Below are 22547 nucleotides of genomic sequence, written 5' to 3'. Positions count from 1 at the left end.
CAGTAAAATCGTATTTACATGAGATACAACTGTAATCAAAAGAGCGTTTATTTTCATGAAGCAATGAGACAAACTTTGTAAATACGTATTTTTAATAGGCAGAATGTTCTTTTGTAATTACCTTGCACTTCGACATTTGTTAGTTTTATACTATTGGCTTAGCACCGTGAATGGTGTGTTTTGCTCAAAAGAAGGCTATGTGGATATTGGAGGGAAACGGTTAAAAATATTTGCGAATTAAGTATGTTTTGAGTAAATGTATTTTTGGAAGTTACAATGGCTGCGCGATGAGGAGAAACAACTAACAATATTGTTTGTTTTTGCGGCAAAATGTGTATAAGTGGCTTCTTGGACCCATTTCGCACAGTTACTCCATGGGATAAAGTGATTTACTGTGACTCGAACTTCTTGTGAGATGCTTAGCTCAGGATCTGTAATGTTTGAGAATGTCAACCATTTTGCATTTCTCGTTTAATCCAAAGTCTTGAATCCTGGTGCCTCTTCGTAAGATATCCGAGTAATGAATCTGTATATCCCACACTGCTCAAAAGCGCTGCTAATTATTGGAATTCCAGAATACATATTTTATGAAAGGAGAGTAAATCCAAAAGCAAAGACAAATTGTTGTAGATATCTGGTATGCTTGGAATAAACGAGACACACATTTTCTTACAAGAAGTCTGTATACATCGGCTTGTTTTCTTGTGATTGCAGCGCTGTATCTGTTTTTCACGATATGGTTTACTCTGAGGATTAGCAGCACTATTAAGCAAAGTGTTAATAAAATAGTTTTGCTGTGGTTCGATACAAAACAAATTAACTAACTGCTGGTGAATAATATTTTGAAAAGGAAATTATGAAAGTTTCTTAAGAAATCTGTGCACAGTGTTGAGCACTGAAACACCTTTGTGTCATTTTGTTAAAACTAAAAAAATAACTTGCCACACAAGTTAGTCAACTTTGTCACATAATGTGGTCCTCCACTGTGACATAATTCCAATGGCCCTGACGGCTATGACGTCATTGTCTTCTATTTTATATTGACACGAAAACCTGACGGGCAACAAGGTGCTAGATTGTGGAAAAGCCCAAACAGAACCTCACTCAAACAGGTGTGCTTTTAGTGCTGTTCCATGTTCACAGGATTTTGTTATCCACATTTGGTCATTGAATGCCATCTCGCTGCCCTCCCATGGTATATGAAGTTGAATCTACATATGTATGTGTAAGAGCAAAATGTGGTGGTCAGAGGAAGAATTTCAAATGATTACTTGGAATCCATAAGAGCTGGATCTGTGCGCATTTCAGAAAGAGTTTCACAAAAGGGAAACTATGAGTAAAGTAAATGGTGTGATACAAGATGTTGTTATCACTGAGGGCCTAATTAGGAGTTTGGCGCCAGCACGGTGGTCCCAGGAAGACCGCCAATCCTGTGGTGAACCTGCCTGCCGGATTACAAGTTAAAACTCGGCGGGCAGTGCTGCGGCGGTGTCATGGCGGTGGGTACTTTAGGCTGATAGGAGAGCCTAAACAGCATACCGCTGCCGTGACAGTGCCTACAGCACATTCATGCACAGTGTAGCATGCACCATGTTGTGCATGCCACTCAGTGTGTGAACCTAGTTGCTGTTTTAGGGGGGCACAACATGAGGCCCTTGCACACATCCCCATGGATAGAATCACCCGGGGAACCTGTTAGGACCCATTACCAGCATTTCTGCCACTCTTTTAATGGCACGGTCTCCGCCATGAAATGAGCGGTGGAAATGCAGGTCATAATACGCTTGTGGGTGCCGGCATCAGCACTGCCAGCATATAAAGCCCCTTTCCACAAGGCCGCCGCCGTGGGATCCTGGATCTCGGCAGAGGCGGCGGTCTCACTGCCACCATCGTAATACGGTGGTCAAACTGCAGGGGTGGTGGCGGTCAGACCTCCACCGCGAGTACGGTGGTCCCAGGACTGCACCATCGTAATACGGTGGTCAAACTGCAGGGGTGGTGGCGGTCAGACCTCCACTGCGAGTACGGTGGTCCCAGGACTGCTGTACTCGTAATAAGGCCCTTAATGTTTTGATTGCTGTTTGCTCCTTGTTGTGGCCTGCTGTTCTACTAAGTCAGGTTTAGATGTCTCACTAGGAGAACTAGCTCAAATAACTGTCATCTTTTAGCCTTCTCCACATGTCTTTAAAAATAACTGATATTTAATGCTATGAGGAACTAAGTTTCTTCGTTGGGAGTTGGGTGACTGAGTCATTCACAAAAGAAAGATAAGTACCTATTGGCTCTAAAACTAACACTGGTGTAGTTAGAGGACAGCACAGGATCATGAGTGTGTATTAGTAAGGTCAACTCTGGCAGGCGTGCAAGTGATACTGTGTAACATAACTTGACTTACAAAGTCAAATATGTCACACCAGTAAGCAGGAAAAAAGAAACTAAATGAACTAGGAAGTAGGAACTGTTGTTAATGGAGCAGCTAGACTGACCATATTTGGGCAGAAGGCAGCTTAGCCTGTCACTCGATTGCGGACTAGCACAGAGACAATCGAACAACAAATCCCTGGAGATAACCAGATAACTTTATCCAGCTAGCAAGAAGAATTCAGAAACTCAACAGAGATTGCAGGAAAGGAAAATGATTAGGCAAGCTAGAAAACAGAATGGGGAAATACAGCCAGACTTTGGCAGTAAAGCGCAATAGACATTATGAGTTAGTAAAATTTACCTGTAAGATAACTTGATAGAAACCTGACTGGCAGGGGTGCTGTCAGATTTGTATTACAGAGGCGCCATTTATTGGAGTTGCGTGGAAAAAACAAATTCTTACCAGGCAGATGTAGAGAAGACCCAAACAAGTGTTTTAAAGCAAAATGGCGGATGCCTAATGCAGGATATTTTGAGTGCCGCCTGATCCTGCTATCCAGAGCGCAATTGCTCAGTCTTAAAAATCCAACTACTCAAAGAATGCAGCTTTAAAAAGTTCTGACCTGCTACCTACCTGTGTATTGCCCCCCTGTGCGACTGAAACAGCAGTAGGGTTGTCCCTATCTGCAATACATTAATTTTCGTTGTTCCTATACAGAACACACTTTTTTTATTTTTGCAGTTTTATATATCTCGAACTCGACCTGAAGGTACACATGAGCACCAGTTACATTACACAAGGACACATTCATTTTTAGGCACGGGGAGATTAAGTGATTTGCCCAGAATCACAGGACGGACAGCCGACGAAGAGACTCGAACCTGGTTCACCAGTTCCATAGTCGGCAGTTCTGACCGTAACACCATATCCGGCTTTTTACAGCTCATGGCCAAACTAGAAAGCATCTTTTCCCTACTTTGAAAAATAATTGATGTACACAGCACCTTGCCCCCTTACACAAAACAAGCAGTGGCATGGCCAATAGGTCTCGCCTTTGGGACCATATAAGTGTTTAGCCATGCAACAGTTGATGTAGTTGCACCAAGGATATTGTGCTGGATAACTAAACACTTATAAGGTCCCAAAGGCAAGAACTATTGGCTAGGCCAATGCTTGTTTATTATACTAATAGTGAATAATATTACATTATTTGCTGTTAGTTTAATAAAAAAATGGAGTACAAATAGCTGGAACATGACTTTTTCAGAACACTGAGGTAAGTAAAAAAAGTTCTCTTAAATGTACGTATGTTGTGTGTGTGCTTGCAGTTGTGAGTGTGTTTATGTAAGAGAGAGTGTGTATGTGTGAATGTGTGTGCGAATGTAGGCAGAGTGTGTGTATGTATATGTGAATGCCTGTGTATGTATAAGCATGTATGTGTGAGTGAAAGGGAAGGTCAAGGGGCATGTGATGTCACTTCCGCTACCGCAGGCATTTTGGTGAATTGACGCCATGAAGTGCGCTAGTGATTAAGCTGGCTGGCACCACGAAGAGACAAGAATTTAATTCTGGCTTCTCACTTGGGGAAAGTGTGTGATACTGGCAAAATCGCTTTCACCTTCCGCTTGAATGACCTAATCTGCTGAAACACAGGAGTCTCTGAACCTGACCAAACCGCATACGACCTGCATAAACTACTCCTGGATGCCTGATTTAATCCACAGGCAACATACCACGTGCAGCGTTACCCTGCCAAAAAGCATGGTTTAGGGGCAGACGCTGCCCCTCTGTGTTACTGCGTCTCCTGTAGGATATGCAGGTGTGAAGGGGTATTCAGAAGGCATCACCAGGGGTCTGTGGCTGATCCCGTAGGTGTGTGACTCCCTGGCACCAGGACGGAGGGGAAGCTTGGCGATCAAACAGCCCCCTCTTTATTGTGCAAATGATGCTCGACTGAAGGGGACAATAGCCGCCCAGGCAGGTGGGCCAGTCGGAGGAGGGATATCAGAGCCCACTTCCTGCTAGTAGCATTTAATGTGGTCATTAACCCAGGCACTAGACACCTTCAAAGCTCCCTCGCCCCAAAGCCGGGCACCTTTCCCAGGCCGAAGCCGGCCCGCAGGATGGCATTCATAAAAGTGCAGATTTTCACATCAAAAGTGTATTTATCTACTGGGGGCGGGAGCGGGTTCACGACATGCAACAGCTGACTACTACACCACTTTAATTTAACGGTGACACCTGGGGGAGGGGGTGGAAAAGAGTGTCAACATCCTCCCCGCGTGCACAGTGCAGCCGCCCCTCAGCTTCTTTGTGCTGGCCCCCCTTTCCTCAGCATTTCACTCTGATTTCACCATTTCAGCATGAGTGCTGGTGGAGAGAACTATTTTGCCCCACTTTAAAAAACAGACAAGCCTGGCGGAGCGTGGCGCGCGCGCATGGCGGGTGCGGGGGAGCGCATTCCAGGCGGGGCAGCGGACCCTTTGAAGTAGGATGCCAAACGGATTGCATGGCGGCACGATGCACGTGATTGTGCACGTGCTCGCCATGCAATCCGCTTTTGGGAGCCCCTTTACTAGAGTCTCGCTGAGCGATCGCTTACGCGATAGCCAGCGAGACCTAACAAGACTGCATTAAATTGAGAGGGACCAACAAGGCCAAAATATGTTAAGGTTTGTCTGATTTAAGTATAGTTGATCCCTTTCTGTTAATAGCACAGTGTGTGCCACACACTGACCTGGATTGCAGCCACAATAATTTGCCATGGATGGGAATCGTTCAGGTACACAAGCTAACCCATTTTTGTTTTGTCTTCTCACAAAGGATACACACTACTGCTGGCAACTGGACATAGCTGAGATGGCAACCGTCAAACATCTCAGGAAAGTTCAGCACTGATCTTTATTCACTGACAATGTCAATTAGGAATCGAAACCTTGTAAACTGCATTTAAATTATGGATGTGAAAGAAACACCTGAATAGCAAGATGGTAATCACCTGGGCACCCTCCTTGGAGACAGATTGACCAATCAATGTTAAAGCCAGATTAGACACTGCCTCAAGTTGGCCAGACAAAACTATTTTGTTTTACAATTGTAATAAATACATATTTCTGTCCCTTTTAGCATGATATCTATAACCTAAAGAACATGAATTCCTTGAAATGTAATTTCTTGCTAGAGCACCCAGTGTTATAATGCCAAACATTTTAAAAAGTATAGTTTGTTCCAGAATACCTTTCAGCATCACTGCAAGACAGGGCTGGCAACTCACCTGGTGCCACCGTGTGTCCATGATATTGGCTCTCTTCTCACTTCCACCTGGTGAGGAGCCGATATCACATGGTGGCAGGAAAGTCGAGGGTGGGTTTCTGAGGCACTGGACAGCCAATGTAGATGAAGGGGTCTGAAAAATCCCAGGTTATCGGCGCCAGGTATGGCAGCTATTTGTGTTTTTTTTAGAGCTGGGAGGTGGTAGAAGGGCTACTTGGTAGTTCTTGCCATGAGTAACCACCCCCTCACACAGTGAAATAATTTGTTTTAGGTTATCAGGTTTGCAGGATGAATTCACTTCTAGAATTTTAGACGGAATACAACCTTCAGAAGCTTGAGATATGGCACTCTTGTAAAACTAGATGTCAAATAACAATGGGGTCAGGTATGGACTTTGTGGCTGGGGACCCATAAGAGTTCATGATGGAGCTCCCTCTGGGGAATGGGGGCTGGTGGGGTGGTTCATGTGAATTAAAGGTCAGTACAGCTGGCTTTAACTGGTGGTGCTGAGGCCTATGCAGGGGCTTTTGGGACACGAATCCTCCTTGACCTTCTCTGACTAGGGCAAGCTCATTAAACACCCTTTAAGTGTGCATGTGGAGGGTCAAGGGACGTCTAGACTTGTAGTGTCTGTGCAGCAAAGTCAAGGGCACTTCTCCTCTGTGGTCTTGCTTCTTCCAGCATAGCTGTGCTTGTGCACAGGGCGCAATATGAGGGCACCTGGAAATGGTAATGAGATTTATTATCCTATGTTATTTAGTGCTTTGTTATACCTGTCTGCTCTAGCCATCCGATTTATATTATTGAATAATGCTAGAACTATATTATTGACACTGTTTGCATGTTTCCCCAAGGCAGTCCTACATGCGTGAATACATATTAAGCATACCTTCTTCTCAAATACATCCAAGAAAGTTCTGATTTGCCATAGAAGTGTCTGTCCCTTAACTCTTAGTAGCACTTATCAAAAAAACTGCTTATTCCATCCTGCCCAGGTATGCTATGAATTCACTCTCCCACAATAGAAACATGCAGTTGTCAAAGTGTTGTTAATGTAGCAGAACCTCCCTATCACTGGATCAGTATACATCTTAGAACCATACTGAACGAATTAGCTTAAATATACCACACAACATTCTATAGAGCAGGTAAACCTTTACAGGCCAAGGTTCTATATGGAGCCTTTTATAATGCTGGGGCATTCGCTCATTCAGTTCCTCGTAAAACAGGATTCAATCATCTGTTATCCCCAAGCTAGAGAAGAATGCCTACACTAAACAAATTAATAGCCTATACCTCTGATTAAAATGTACTTGAAATTTCTAGCAAAAATATTGCCGAAAAGTTTATGAAAGGTGATTACCTCCCTTGTCCATGACTTCCTGGTGGGTTAGTTCTGGGAGATCTTTGAGGCAATATATGTGGTCTCTGTCCCATCTCCTGTGCTAGTTCAAAGACTCAGCCAAAGACTGTGCAGCCCTTTCACTTGATGCAGAGAAGGCTGGGCGAGTGGTGGGTAGCTGTTTTAAACTCTGAAATCATTTGGACTGCACGACAAATGTATTAATAAAGTACGACAAATATATTAATAAAGTACAGTGGCTATCTGACTCCCTACAAGCTGAGGTGAATTGTGTCTGCTTCAGCTCAAAATCTTATATTAGTGATTCTTAACGTTTTGACGTTTGCTGATCCCACTTAATCATTATTTCCTTTTGGAATTCAGTCATTACTGGAAGCCAGGGACCCCGAATTAAGCAGTTTTCTTGATTTCGACCTCAAAACCATAAACAAAAATGCAGGAACAAACATTCATCCAACAAATACACTAATACACAAAGAGAAAATACTTAATTCGCAAACAAATATAAAAATTAAATATTTTCATTTTTGTGGGAATGTTGGGTATTTTCAAAATTCAGCTGAGACAACCCATCATCCACACTATATTCTTTTTAATTAATTTGCACTGCTCCCACGAATCAATCGGAGGATACCAACGCAATGTTTAGTCTCCAGTTTCAAATTTCTTCACATTTACAGAACATTTAAACATTTTCAATTTTATATTTGGTTTCTTAGTTATATAGGCTTTTTAAATCTGTTAATATTATTTAATTTTTCTAAGGAGTCCCCATGGGAAGGTGTAGGGTTCCTCCAGGGGGTCACTGGATCAAAGGTTGCTGAAAAATACATTTTGTGAAGGCCCAGGCAAGGTTGCCCTCTTACCACTTTACTTTTTATATTTGCATCGCAACAATCATCTATCGGTATCCCACATTCACAGGAGATTAGGGCTCCTACAAGTCACTATCAAACACTACAAAGCATAGATTGGGGGATAAAAACGTTCTTAAGAAGTGAGGCCTTTGAAACTCTGCTCTCATCTGGAGGACTTAGGCGCCCATATATCGCATGTTAATAACTACTTTTTAGACCAAATCTCACACTTAGGGGCCTATTACAATCTCGCTTCCGACTGGCTGATTACAATACAGCCGATCAGAATTGAAACAAGCAGTCATTCCGGCTGGCTTCCGACGGGCTCAAGGAGCCCGTTGACCAGTTGGAACCGGCTCGTAATCTATCTGGACAGCGTTTTACGCCGTCCGGATTATGATGCACGGTTTCCGCCAAGCTTCCCATACAGGGCCTTCTGACATGGAAAGCCTGTCGTAAAGCATGTTTGGGGTCCCTAGCAGCGCCCCCTTCTGTTTTCGGGAATAGGACACGTTACAATGCAAACATTTACAACACATGCCTTTACAACATAGTTTTTACATCGCAACATCCATTACAACGCATGATTTTACAACGCATGCCATCACAATGCATTTTTAGAAACTACATTTACAACGCATTCCATTACAATGCATACCATTACAACACATTTCATTACAACGCATAATACTTTTAGGGCAACAGTAGGGTAAGTGTTGGATAGTGTAGGGGTAAATATTACTATTCCCACTCCAGTGAGTGCAACAGTAGGGTAAGTGTTGGATAGTGTTGGGGTAAAAATTACTATTCCCACTCCAGTGAGTGCAACAGTAGGGTAAGTGTTGGATAGTGTAGGGGTAAACATTACTATTTCCACTCCAGTGAGTGCAACAGTAGAGTAAGTGGTGGATAGTGTAGCGTTAGAAATTACTGTTCCCCATTACTTACCTTATAATGCGTTGTAATAGCATGCGTTGTGGTGACATGTGTTGTAATGGCATGCATTGTAGTGACATGCATTGTAATGGCTGTGTTGTAATGGAATGCGATGTAAAGGCGTTGCATTGTAATGACTGCAATCTAAATGTAGTGCGTTGTAATGACTGCGTTATAATGGATGTGTCCCGTTTTCGGCCTTTGGTGGGCCGAGGGGGCACCTATGGTGCACCCTTGTTGATCCCTGCACCTTGTGGAAGGCACCTTGAGGTGCTTGCCACGGGGTGCAGAGATTAATACAACCTCCCATTTCCCTATGGGAGCTTGTGCTACGGCCAGTTTACGGCATAACACAAGCTCCCATAGGGAAATGTGGGAATGTGACCGCACCATGTGCGGTCGCATCATAATTAGGCCGCCAGGACCGCCGACCGGAGGTTGGTCCCGTTTCTGCCATGGTGTCAGTTGGAGGAAACTTCGACCGACTGGCATTGTAATAAGTTCCTTAATCTTCAATGAAATAGTAGAACCCATTCACCTGTGGGCAAAGATTGAGAATACACCCCATGATCTATTCAGTACTAAATTTGTTTACAGATCTAAACCCTAGCAGCTACTTTTATTAGATCCAGTGATAGCTTTTCAGCATAGCTAGTTGCACATTCTACCTATAACACTGAGGGCCCGATTACGAGTCTGGCAGACGCATGACCACCAGACTCGCAGTGGCGCAGCAGTGGCAGTCTGCCATTTCATGACTTACAAAGTCGTGCTGGTGGTGGACTGTGCGCTGTGCCAGAAAACTGCCATTCCCTGGTGGTGGTGCTGCTGCGCCACATTGCAATTTATTGAACGGAGGCTGGTGCAGTCCGCTCAGCAAATTACGAGTTCCTCCACCGCCAGAATTTCATGGCGGGAGCCCCACCATGAAAAGGCTGACAGTGGAGGAACAAAGGGGCCCTGCAAGGCCCCCAAGGCCACCCACCATGTGCATACATTCATGGGGGCACAACATGTGCCCCCCTGTCTGTACCCACACAATTTCCAGCACGGCATGGACGTCAACGTCCATGCCGTTCTAGAAATTTATGACTGTTCCCATTGCAGAGCCTGTTTTCAAGGCACCGCCGTGCTTGGGCAAAGTTTTCTTTACACCAGTGTAATCTTGCATAATTTTTTTAAGTGTGCATTCTGCTAGCAACGCAAAATTGCTGAAATTACACTACTACTCCACATAATGTATTTATGTGCCAAAACAGCTGAAAAATATAGCACAAGCTCACCGGAACAATGCAAACGACCAGAACACGAGCAACTGCTGTTTGCAATAGTTATCTTTTTTGCACTATTTTTTAGCATGATATGCATTCTCATGTCCAAAATTGATGCAAGGGTGCATTTCACAGTAAAATATAGCGAGAAATGCCAGTATTGCATTTTGGTTAGTCACATATAATTTTGCACAATTTCCCCCCAAATATGTGTAATTATGGAAATGCACATTTAGCTAATTCAAATTTTGCGAATTTCACACACCCTTAATCATGTCCCAATTTAACTCTGTACTGGGCAGATGACTGACATAAACTCACGGAAGCCATTTATATAACATTCAAACCCTTAATGAGACGAGCCCTGGTACATAATATGCTAGATGTTCAGAGGGACATTTCACAATACCGCAGGTGACTATCAATTTCTCTTGCATTTGCAAAAGTCTGCATTCTCTGCCATTAGAAGTAAGGTGTGTTATCTCAGTGTGAATTTTGCATGGAACTCTTTCATATGGTCTAATATGAGAAAATGATATAGAGTATGGGATAAAATGGAGATAAATTACAAGGTATGGGAACATTTCTAGCTTCTCTAATTTGCTAAGATTCCTTAATTTGGTTCTTTCCTTTATTCTGTATCTTGTCACCACATATATACCACCTTTGCACCATTAGTTGGTGATGGTTATTTGTTCTAATTTTTTATTCTTACTTTTTAACTTCTGGAATGGTCTCTTGCTCCTCCTTCTTTCCTACCTTTTTATTCTACATATTTGTACGAATTATTTATTACATGTTTCTTCCCCACAGACCAACAGTTTTAACTTGAGTGAAGCCCGGCATTTTGATTAAACTATGGTCTCAAGTAAATAATCTGGTTGTCCCTACAAACATAAATACTAATTGCGCCCTGAAGAAGGAGCTTACAGAATTACATGGGATCTCCGAAACGTGCGTCCGTGCCTTCTTTTTCGTTTTTGTCTTTTATGTATATTTTACTGTATTGTGTCATTTATTGTTCTGTTGAGTCTTCTTTGTTAGCTATTTTTGTGGCTCTTCTCATGTATTGACTTGGATGAGTAATTACATTTTTGTTGATTGCCTCTCTTATCAACCTGCTTGCTGGGCTTAGGACATGTCTATCTCTAAATGTTTGTGTCATATTTTGTGTATTGCAAATGAAAATGAACAAAAATGTATATATAATTATTAGGGGAAAAAATATATATTTTTGATAAATAAATGAAACAAAAAAACATTTTATAAATTTACTCTTGGTGGGTGTACTTAATCTAATGGGCTAGTTGCCTTTAATTGATGTATTAGTGTGAGGGAAGTGTTTTGTCTTTTATATATGGGAACCTCACTTGGCATAATTATCATGACTATCGGGACATTGGGCCAGATGTACTGAAATCTGGTCGGAAAACTCTGGTCGCAATCTGCTACCAGTATTTTTTGCAACCATCAGTGATTTTTACAAACCAACCCTTATCCTAATAGGATTGCTTGTAAAATTCAGATTTAGAGTGAGTTTTCCTTTCTTTCATCTTTATTTCGTTGCTGTTAAAAATTTATCAACTGCAAATACAATTGGGGCCGAAAGATCTTTTTTTAGAATCCTATATGCTGGAAGGTACCGTCTAAAGCCCAGGTTTTTGAGCAGTGGAACAAGCCAGTAATTCCTTGCTCTTCTATATACTGGGCAGAAGAATATAATATGCAAGTCAGTCTCTCTCGGGTAAGAACAAGCTGGACATTGTGCTGTAGTCTCAGAACTTGTCCAGCGTGCAATATGCGCTTTAAGAGGAAGAGTACTATACCGCCATTGCATAAAAAGTTTCCTTGTTAGCGGGGGGCCTATGTTGTCAAATACAAGCTCTAGATGGTATGAGTCTTTGGACCCCCAAAAATTTCCCATTAAAGATTTCTCCTGGGCATTTTTAATTAGAACGCATAAGTAGTGCTCATAATAGGCCTTAGAGAGTGACTTTCGTGAGGTTCTAGGACAAGCATTTTCAGGATAAGACCAGAGATTCTGTCTGCCTAATGACTCACAAGTTTGTTTGATGTATCTGAGCCATGGAATTTGTGCAGGGTTAGCAAGTCGCATAATCTCCTGGAGCTCAGGTCTGTAGTTAGACAGTTCTGGCGTAGACCAAAGTTTGCGCCAATTCATTAGGGGTTTATGGCCCAGCTCCTCTGTGATTGGTCTAAGGCCTAAATCAAGTCTAAGGGGAAGGAGAGGGGTACTAATCGGGAGACCTGTCAGTTGCCTTAAGAAGTTATTCTCAGTGACCTACATGCTCTGGGTGGCGACATGGCCCCATAATTCGCCTCCGTAGGTCACTGCCACTTTTGCCTGGATTCTGTAAATTTGGAGGCAAGGGGAAAACGGCTGAAAGGTCAATCCTCGTGTCATCCTTGATATACCACCTATCATTTGAGTCAGTTTCAAATTTGCCCTGACGCGGTGCGAGTCCCAGGTCATAGTCTGATTAATTGTTACCCCCAGATATTGAAATGTATAGACCCTCTCCAGCCTAGAGGGCCCTAGAACAGGATTAGCGCGTGTTGACGAAGGTGGATTGAAGATCATATACTTGGTTTTGGAAGCATTAATCTCCAATCCACGGATCGCACAAAAGTTCGCGAATCCGTCCAAAATCCGTTGGATACCCATGGGGGATTTGGAAAGCAACAGGGTATCGTCCGCAAACAAAATAGCGGGAACCCTTGTGCCGTCGAGCCTGGGAGCATCAATGTTTCTCAGGCCGTTCAGATGGCTAATTACCCCGTTGACAAAGAGGCAGAAAAGAGTTGGTGCAAGCACACAGCCCTGTCTAACCCCCCTGTCAACGGGGAAACGGTCCGAGAGAATTCCTCCTCTTCCGCATCTAACCCTTGCAAAATTCCCCTGATGCAGTCTTCTCAGAATTGATAAAATATCAGTTGGAACCCCGGGGTCCACCAGAACAGCCCACAATTTGTCCCTGGGCACTAAATCAAATGCGGCATGGAGATCTACAAAAACCGTGTACAGGCTGCCACCCTCAATTAGCACGGTCTTCCAGTATATAAAATTCAGGCGGAAAATCTGGTCGATAGTGGAAATGCTTCTTCTGAAGCCAGCTTGGTACGTACTCATGATTCCGCTTTCCTCAATCCAATCTTGCAAACGATTGAGGATGAGTCTACCGAATAGTTTTTGGGGGACATCTATGAGACTAATGGGTCTGTAATTGGCTGGGAGCAGAGGCGAACCCTTTTTGAATATTGGGACAATCTCTGCGCCCAGCCAAGTGTCGGGCAGCTCCATGCCCTCCAGAATAGAATTGAATAAAAACATGAAGTAGGGTGCCCAGACTTCTGGTTCCTGCTTAAATAGATCCCCTGGTAGGCCATCCAAGCCAGGAGCCTTGCCTGTTGCCAGACCCATAATAGCCATTTTAACCTCTTTTAATGTAAATGAGAGCCCCCGTGAGCTAGTAATTTCCGTCTGAGAGGAATCAATTTTAGTCCCATCAGGTAACTTATAGAGGGACTGAAAGTGGTCTTGCCAGGTCTTAGCTGAGATGTTAGGCTCTACTGCGGAGACCAGCTTCTCCGATCCTGTATTCGCACAGCGCCAGAATTTGCGCGAATCCCCGCATGCTAGAAAATGTGTTAGGTTCTCCCATTTTTGGTGCTCCCATTCGGTTTTTGCATTTTTAATTAAGGTTTTATATGCCATTCTTCTATCCCTGATTTCCACCCGACCCGTCCCTGCCTTAATTGCGGTCAAAAGATCACTTTTGGCCGTCCTGCAGGCAGAGTTGTACCAGAGGGGGCCAGGAGCAGGCCGGTTAACCCTTTTGGATGTTCTAGTAAAAATTTCAGATGTCAATTTAGTAAGATCAGCATGTAGCTGCCCCAGCTGGTTGAATAATCCCGAAGTGCTGCCTTGCACACTTAAAACTTGAGCCTTCTCGAGCGTGGGGATTAATAGGGCATACAACTTAGGTATCATCCCTTGTTCAGCTGCTAATTTCTCCCACATTATTCTGCATCTATTATTCGAGAGTAGTAACCCCGGCTCGGGTAGATCCCTTTTCTTCCCCCTAGGCTCAATGATAAAACTCGAGCTCCAGAGCATTGTGGTCGCTATCTTCTCTAGGTATCACCCGAAAATCACTTAATTGCGACCACAAGGACAGTGGAACCAAAATGTAGTCGAGTCTTGAAGCTTTATCCTCTCTATGGAAGGTGCATCTCGGAGGAATGTCCGATTTTAGCCTTCCATTGCAGGCCCTAAGTCCATGCTTCAGAGTGAGGGATGTAATTTGCAGTGCCAGAGGGGACCAAGCTCTTGGGTCCGGTAAATGCGACGATGGTATGGACCAAGCGAGGTCCTCCTCGTGAGCCAGTCCATCCAAGGAACCCAGGAGTGGCTCAAAGTGGCAATTCAAATCGCCTCCTATTAGATATGGGATGCCCTCCGGGATTGCATTTAAAGCGAGATCGAGCTCCTCAATAGTGCGAGATTCTTGCGAGATATTAACTGGCCTAGAGTAAACATTCAGTACCAGAAGGCTATATGAATTTGGCCACTCCAGTAGTACAGCCAGAATATCATCCGAGTTCAGTGGAAAAGCGGCAGCCCTACAGCCTAGGTCTGTAGCTACCCAAATTGCAAGACCCCCCGAAGGGCGGCCTTTGCCACACCATTTTGCATTTTTAGAAAAAGCGGCAAAACCTGTGCGAGTGAGGTCTTCTCTCAGCCATGTTTCTTGGAACAGGCATATGTCCTTATCCTCTATAAAGGCGTTCCAGGTCGAACAGTTCAATTTGCTAGACAGACCCGCCACATTCCAAGATAGAATTTTAAGAAAGGGCAAATTAGTCCCTTCTGTTTGGGAAGTGGGAGGAACAGCGACATTATAGTGCATCTTCATATTATCAGTCAATTCATCTTGGACTGATATCACCAGTGATGCGGTGGGTAGTAAGTTGAGGGTCCCCTGACAGGTTCCCCCATTTATCAACTTATGTTCCAGTCCAATTTTCTGTGTGGGGGTAACTATTTGTGCGTCATATATCGGAGGCCTTTTAAAACCCAGATTTAATCTGACCTAATATCTGAATATTAATGAGATAGGTTGCAAATTGCAACTCACTGTGATTAGTGGACATTACTGAGATAGTGGCCTGCTAGTGTCAGCCGGCGACCATGGCTGTGATTGCCTTTCAATATAGTAAACTTTTTTTTTTAAATGAAGCTCGTTTTCCTTAAGGCAAAGAGGACTACGTTGAAAAACAAATTACTTTTTTTTAGTTTGAGAGTTGGCAGTGGACCCTGGACCATTGCTTAATCGCCATCAAACTTATATTTTACAATTACAGAGGGGATAAGATCCCAAGACAAGTAGGTACAGAATTCCACCTTCTCCCTTGCTGAGCAGCCTCAGGCACTCCCAGCCCGGGTGGTGGCCACACGGCTTTCTGGAAATTTGGTTGGCAGACCTGCAACCAATCACATTGAAAAACACTCTAGCGAATGCAGTAGATCCACTCTTTTTGACAGAAACTCTCCAATGCCATATGAATGGGAATGCCACAGAGCATCCTCTTGGGCTGTACCCAGTGTAAGGCAGAAAGTGAAACCCCAGAATTTCCCTCTGGGTTGAGTGGTATGGCATCTCAGAGTATTACACAGTTGTCCTTTCTCCTAGAAGGATCTGTTCACTACTGCTTGTGAGTTCTTGTCATTTATTAGTTTAGTGTCATTTCTTTTGACGCCATGTTTTAAGTGCAGCTTAATTTGTCACGTTTTACATTTCTAAAGCAGTTTTCAGAAACCAAAATTACCCCTCATTGTGAAAAATAATATTTCTCCTTAGATTACATGGCTCTTCAGCACACAGATTGCAAACGGCTTAAAATACATCAGTAGGGGGAACACAAGGTGAAGTTGTATTTCCTTGTATTAACCACAATGATGAGGCATAGAAATAAGTGTACCTCTGTGTATGACAGCGTTAAGCCTGTACTTGGTACATCATGTAATATCATTTGTATAGTAGAATCAGCCAATTAAATTATTTTCTATAGTTCACCCAATTACTACAATTTACATGGATTGCTTGAAGATGGTGCCTACATGAGCGTCTTCTTCCTTCCTAGCTGTAAGCCAGCCCGAGGCTCTTAAATAATAATGCCTGGTAGAATCTGCAAAATTTCAGTTCATGCATTTTTCCATCACCTGAGGACATGAAATCTTTTTGCTGAGAAAACAGAAACTGAAAGGTGTCTCTAAATTCATTTAGCAGTTACCTCTCCAATGTAAATATTTGAGTACCTGTTGGTGTCCATAACAAATAGAGGTAAATATCTTTCTTGAAAGGGTTAAAATAATAAATTTGCCTGATGCCTTCTTGCTAGTCACATATATCCTTTCATCATTATACATTAAGTAATATGTAGTATTTAAGACTTTCTTTTGTTTCTGTTACCATCACTTTAATGTGCTGTCAGTGGAGAACGCAGTCAACAATAAAAATAAATAAATATATATATATATACATTTTGAGCGGCACTTATGAGCAGTCCGACGAACTTACAGCGACCTTCTCACCCACTGGGGTATTAAAATAAGGAAAAGATTGAAGGAGTAGGCAGCACCGACTGTGGTTGTACAGTGACGAACTACAAGCACCAGCATGCCTTGCAGCACACACCCACTGAGGTGGGGCTTGGAACAGTTATCAGGTGTTCTTCACTAACTGACTGCCATTTCCTTTTCCATCGCCCGTGATCAAGAACACCAGTTGTTTGAAACCCGTTGGGCAGTGCATCGTTTGGATGGGGAGACTGCTGCTCTGTCGTACTGTGACCCTCAATTAAAGGCAGTGAAACTCTCCATGGTGGCATCTTCATATGGGGCAACCTTCTTGTGGATATATATATATATATATATATATATATATATATATATATATATATATATATATATATATATATATATATATATATTCACTGAAAAAACCATAGGTTTCACACATGTTATAGTTAGCGGAAATTTTACTGATAAAAAACCAATGAAATTGCCCCGTTATAGTTAGTGCTGGCAACTATAACTCACGCGACCGCAATCCTCTGCTGATGCTAATACTGTATTTAGACACTTATTTGCCCATGTCTTCTTCCATACATTTTTAGCTATACATATATTACAAATATTTTTTTTTCATAAAGACACATATGTCATCAGCAGAAGATTGCGGTCGCGTGAGTTATAGTTGCCAGCACTAACTATAACGGGGCAATTTCATTGGTTTTTTATCAGTAAAATTTCCGCTAACTATAACATGTGTGAAACCTATGGTTTTTTCAGTGAATTTGCAAGGTTTTTTAAATGCTAATTCCTAACTATAACGTGTGTGAAACCTATGGTTTTTTCAGTGAATTTGTACGGTTTTTTAAATGCTAAGTGACTTTACGCCATTCGTGGCGTGCGCGCCCACTTAACGCAGTTCGTTCCGTGCGCGCACGGTGCGCTTCGCGCACCGTGCGCGCACAGTGAGCACGCGGTGCGCTTCGCGCACCGCGCACCCACTTTACGCAGTTAGTGCCGTGGCCACGTTACGCTAGATGGGCCATGTACGCACGATGCGCTTCGCGCACCGTGCGCACATGGAGGACATATTATGCGCTTCCTTGTGATAGGTAATCTGTTGAAATTTTTTGGGAAATTTCTGTGCTCTGATAAACCATGCACAAATGGTGGCCTTCGGCCACCATTTGCACAAGGGGTGGAGAAAGTGTGGATAGTGTTTTTTTTATTTTTATTTTTTTACCGTACGCTTACGGTAAGCGTACGGTAAGCGTACCCCGCGAAATTGCCGAAAAAAAAATAATGCCGTTTTTGCTCTTGGGGGATGTTTGGGGACTCCCTCAACATGACTATGTGAGAGGGAGTTGTCAAAACATCCCCATAACATGTTTTTGGCCATCATGTTTGATACATAACACTCAGTGCGGTAGACAAAATGGCGGACGCCGCTTCCTGGTTTCTGCCGATTCGAATGTTTACTAAGATCTAAGAGCCAATCAGAATCGCGCTCGCGCACGCCACCGTACGCTTACCGTAAGCGTACGGTAAGCGTACCGTAAGCGGGCTCAGATATATATATTGATTTAAAGGCTATTTTCTCAGAATCTACTGAACAGATTTACACCAAACCTACAAAAGGCACTTCCTTGACCTAGGGACTACCTCTCTGCCAAATTTCTAGTAATTCTGTTCAGCCGTTCGGGCTGTAGCTCGTTCTAAAGGTCCTATGGAAAAACGCATGGGAAAAACGCGTTTTGGGACCCCCCTTTTATCTCAGCCCCCGCTTGACGAATCCCCCCGAGACTTTCAGGGTAGGAGCGGAGCGTAGCGCCCCCACCTATTTTGAGAAATTCGCGAGGATTCGTCGACCGGCGCCAAAGTTATTCAAAATAGAATGTTGAGGTTTTCCTATGGAAACGTGGTCCTAACTATAACTACCTACTGGCGACCGCCAGTAGGTAATACACACACATAAATATCCATACATACTTATGTATATCAACAACATTAAATGGCAAAACTGTAGTTCTTACAACTGTAGTCAAAATTAAATGTACTCATTATTAGATGAGGCTCTTTGAGACAATCCTAAAACTGCTGATTCCGTTTTTCAATATTATTACTTTGTATAGTTGTCAGACTTTAAGGAGTGGTTCATTGAATGGTGTAGTATTGGCAATTTAGGGAGGTGTTTAGAGATAATTGCTAAGAAACAAAATAATTAAACTGATATAATCTTTCCTGTTCGAGGGGGACGGGGGGGGGTATATCCTAGAAGGCAGGTTTAGCCAATGTAACTTTACAGGGGTTTGGTACGCTTGAATTTTCAGGTTGCAATTTGCCTACAGAGATGATTCTGTATTGAGATTTGTGGTGCCCAAATTTTCTCCACGAGGTTATCCTCAAAATGTGGCATTGCACTGACTCTCGCGGCCAAACGTTGGACAATCTCTGATTTAATGCTAGAGACAGTCTTTGAGAACAAGGGGTTACTTAAAGGTCATTTCATGTTGGCTTTCCCCATGTTTTGATCTAGTGTGCGTGTTCAAGTTCTGGGCATATTAAAGCAAAAATTGTTTTACAGCATGATGTCTGCATAGTTAAAATACTTGTTTCACTGAGATTGGAATGTTATTGGCCGTAAACAGGTTATAAAAGTGTAATTATACGTCCAATGCTCCTAAAATTTAAAGGTTGAGTTCAGTTACAAGAAACATATGCATCTAGTAAAAAAATATCACTCTGTAAAGTGAACCTATGAACCCCTGGGCCTTGTATGTTGTTCAACAAAAGAAATGTATTCAGTGGATATAAATACAAATGCAGTGATTTTAAAGAAAAACTCAGGGAAACTTGATAATGCAATGACAATTTACCATTTGATTACTGTGCCATTGCAATCAGTATCATTCATCAGCTTTGTTTAATTGACAGGCATTACCAAAACAAGACATTGCATGGACAGCAGTTTGTCCTTGCCTCACAGATCTCGTGCTTACCTGGTGTACTGGAGGGATAGACAACTAGTCCTGGGAGGTAGAACATAAGCACTGTAACGTATCTGAGTTCTGTTTGCCCTGATTATGTCGTGATCTATATTACCCAGCAAACTACAGAATGTGTTTTACCATGCTACTTAAGTGGGTGGCGCTATAGGAGTTGCAGGCTCACTGGTAACATTTAATTAGCAGGCCTGTGTATATGTTATACCACTCTACAGGGGGCTAGTAAGTAAATTAAGTATACCAATTGGGTATAAGCCAATTATACCATGTTTTAGGGTAGTGAGCACAAGCATGTTTGCACTGGTTAGCAGTGGTAAAGTGCACAGAATCCGAAGGCAACAAAAATAAGCTCAGCAAAAATGGAGGAGGTGAGACAAACTTGTTTGGAGGAAGACCAGCCTAAGGGTGACAGGTCTAACACCAGCCAAATAGACCAGGACTCTTATGGTCCTGGGTTAAAGCAGCAAGGCATGCCTAAAGCGGCAGGGCAGTCCTCTGAGGGTACAAGGCAAGTCTCTAACAACAGGGCAATCCTCTGGTAGCTGCAGGTCAGTCCTCTGAGGTACAAAACAAGCCTTAAGCAGCAGGGCAATCCACTGAAATACAGGGCGGGTATTCTGGGTGTCCTCTGCAGGTCTAGGAGAGAACTGAAGAGTTGGTCGGAGGGTCCAATATTTATACCCGATGCCAACCTTTGAATTGGGTAAAACTTCTAGGCCTTCCTACATATTGCTCTGGAAATTTCCCTCCTTCCCCTGCCAAGGCTCTAAGAGTTCTAGGCTGATAAAGGGCAGGTGGCAAGTTCTTTGTGGTTGTGTTGGAGGCAGCCTTTTGAAATCTAAGTGAAGCAGTGAACAGCTCCACCCCTCCCATCGTGACAGGATGGACCGAGTTTCCCTTTGTCTCACTGTTGGGAGGAATACACAAAGGCCAGTTGCCACTCTGTTCGTAGTCATGTAACACAGGACACAGGCTGCAGACTCCAAATGGTTAGGACAAGAAAATGTTTAAACTTTCTAAAAGGGCAAATTTGAGAAATCTGACTTAAAAATCTGACTTTACCATTAAAGAGGATTTTAAGTTACAATTTATTTGAGATCAAACATGACTTTTCTACCTGCTCACAATCAAAGGTTAGCACTTACTAAATGTAATAAGGTAACCTAATGTTATCCTATGAGAGAGGTAGGCCTTGCAAAGTTGAAAAATGAATTTTCTTCTTTTTTAAAGTACATATACAACTTTTTAAATACATTGTACCCTGCCTTCGGGGCTGTCGGGGCCTTACCTAGAGGTGACATATGTATTAAGAAAGAAAGATTGGGCCATGCAAAAGGTTTATTTTGATAGGTTGAAATGACAGTTTAAAACTGCACACACAGGCTGCAATGCCAGGCCTGAGACATATTCAAAGTGCTACTTAAGTGGGTGACACAATCAGTGCTGCAGACCCGCCAGCAATATTTAATTTCCAGGCCCAGGACACAGGTAGTACCCCTTTAATAGGGACGTACAAGTAAATTAAATCTGCCAATTGGGTATAAGCCATTCTTACTATGTTTTAAGAAGAGAGCACAAGCACTTTAGTGCTGGTTAGCAGTAGTAAGTGTGCAGATTCATAGGAGCCAACAAAAACAGGTTCAGTTAACAGGAGGGTGAAGGCAAAAAAGTATAGGACTGACCCCACAGAAAGGGCCTTGACCAGCAGCAGTAATTCTGTTTTGGAGAGTGAGTCCTTCAGCCACTCTACCACCTAGATTGCCAATTTTTTCCATTGGGATTTTCCTCAAATACAATGCACCCTGCCCTATGCGCTGTTTAGGGCATACTGTAGGGATGACGTATATGTATTCAAATGGACGTATTAGGCCTGGCGAAATGTTTATTTTGCCATGTCATGATGGCAGTTTAAACTTCATACAGGCTGCAATGGTAGGCCTGAGACATGTTTTGAAGGGCTAGGTAAGTGGGTGACACAATATGTGCTGCAGGCCTACTTGTAGCATTTAATTTACAGGCCCTGTGTACCTGTAGTACAACATTACTAGAAACTCATAAGTAAACTAAATGTGCCAATTCGGTTCATGCCGACCATGTTTTAAGGACTGAGTTTAGTAGTGGTAAAGTGCACAGAGTCCTAAAGCCAGCTAAAACGAATCTCAGCAAAGAGGAGGGGAAAAGGCAAATAGTTTGTGGGAAATCTACACCAAAGGGAATCAGATCTAACAGTCCACAACATACACAATATTAAGTAGTATTCTGGCAATAGGCTCTAATGTGGATATTTTGAAAGAAAATGCTTAAGGCAGGGACCTTATCACAGATTTGCGTTGTCAATGTTGGAACATATCGGTCATAGTAACTGTGTCAATCAAGAAGTCGCTGCAATATTTGAATTTGCTGACAGCAAAAGCAGTTGTTGGCATTTAAATTTGCTGGGCATATGCCTATTGAAATGATACTGGCAACAATGAGAAATCCATTGCATGGTACAATGTGGTATTAATGAAGTGCCTGCCAAAGGCTTGTATATATCATATCTTTCGCCCTGTTCTAATGCACTGTTATAGGGTGGCAGGAGATAGGTGGGTAACGGAGTGCCACGATTCTTTCTAAGTCTAAAGTCCACCTGCCATCTTAATGGTCCCCATAGTTCTTGACCCGAAAGGTGCAGCCCTGGAAAATACTGGGCTGGTGGCTCTAAACATAAAAACTGACAATAATGAAGAGAGTGACTGACATTATAATCAGCCCTGATGGCTAATTCTTTTTATCAATTGTATTGTTTTGTAGCATTTATATAATATTTCATTCTTTCGTAAAGTGCTCTTTTTTGCATCAGTCTTATGACTGTATGGTCGGAAAGGCACACAATGGGAAAT

The 22547-nt window shown here is 42.8% G+C and overlaps 1 protein-coding gene across 1 annotated transcript in view; it reads left to right on the top strand.

Moving 5' to 3' along the window:
• C4_2H1orf53 (chromosome 4_2 C1orf53 homolog) overlaps positions 1-22547 on the top strand; it is a 92706-nt gene that overhangs the window by 37617 nt on the left and 32542 nt on the right. The gene's annotated exons all lie outside the window — the stretch shown is intronic.

Source organism: Triturus cristatus, chromosome 4_2 (genome assembly GCF_964204655.1).
Source record: "Triturus cristatus chromosome 4_2, aTriCri1.1, whole genome shotgun sequence".
NCBI classification, from domain to species: Eukaryota; Metazoa; Chordata; class Amphibia; order Caudata; family Salamandridae; genus Triturus; species Triturus cristatus.
This window is presented reverse-complemented; position numbering and strand designations above follow the sequence as displayed.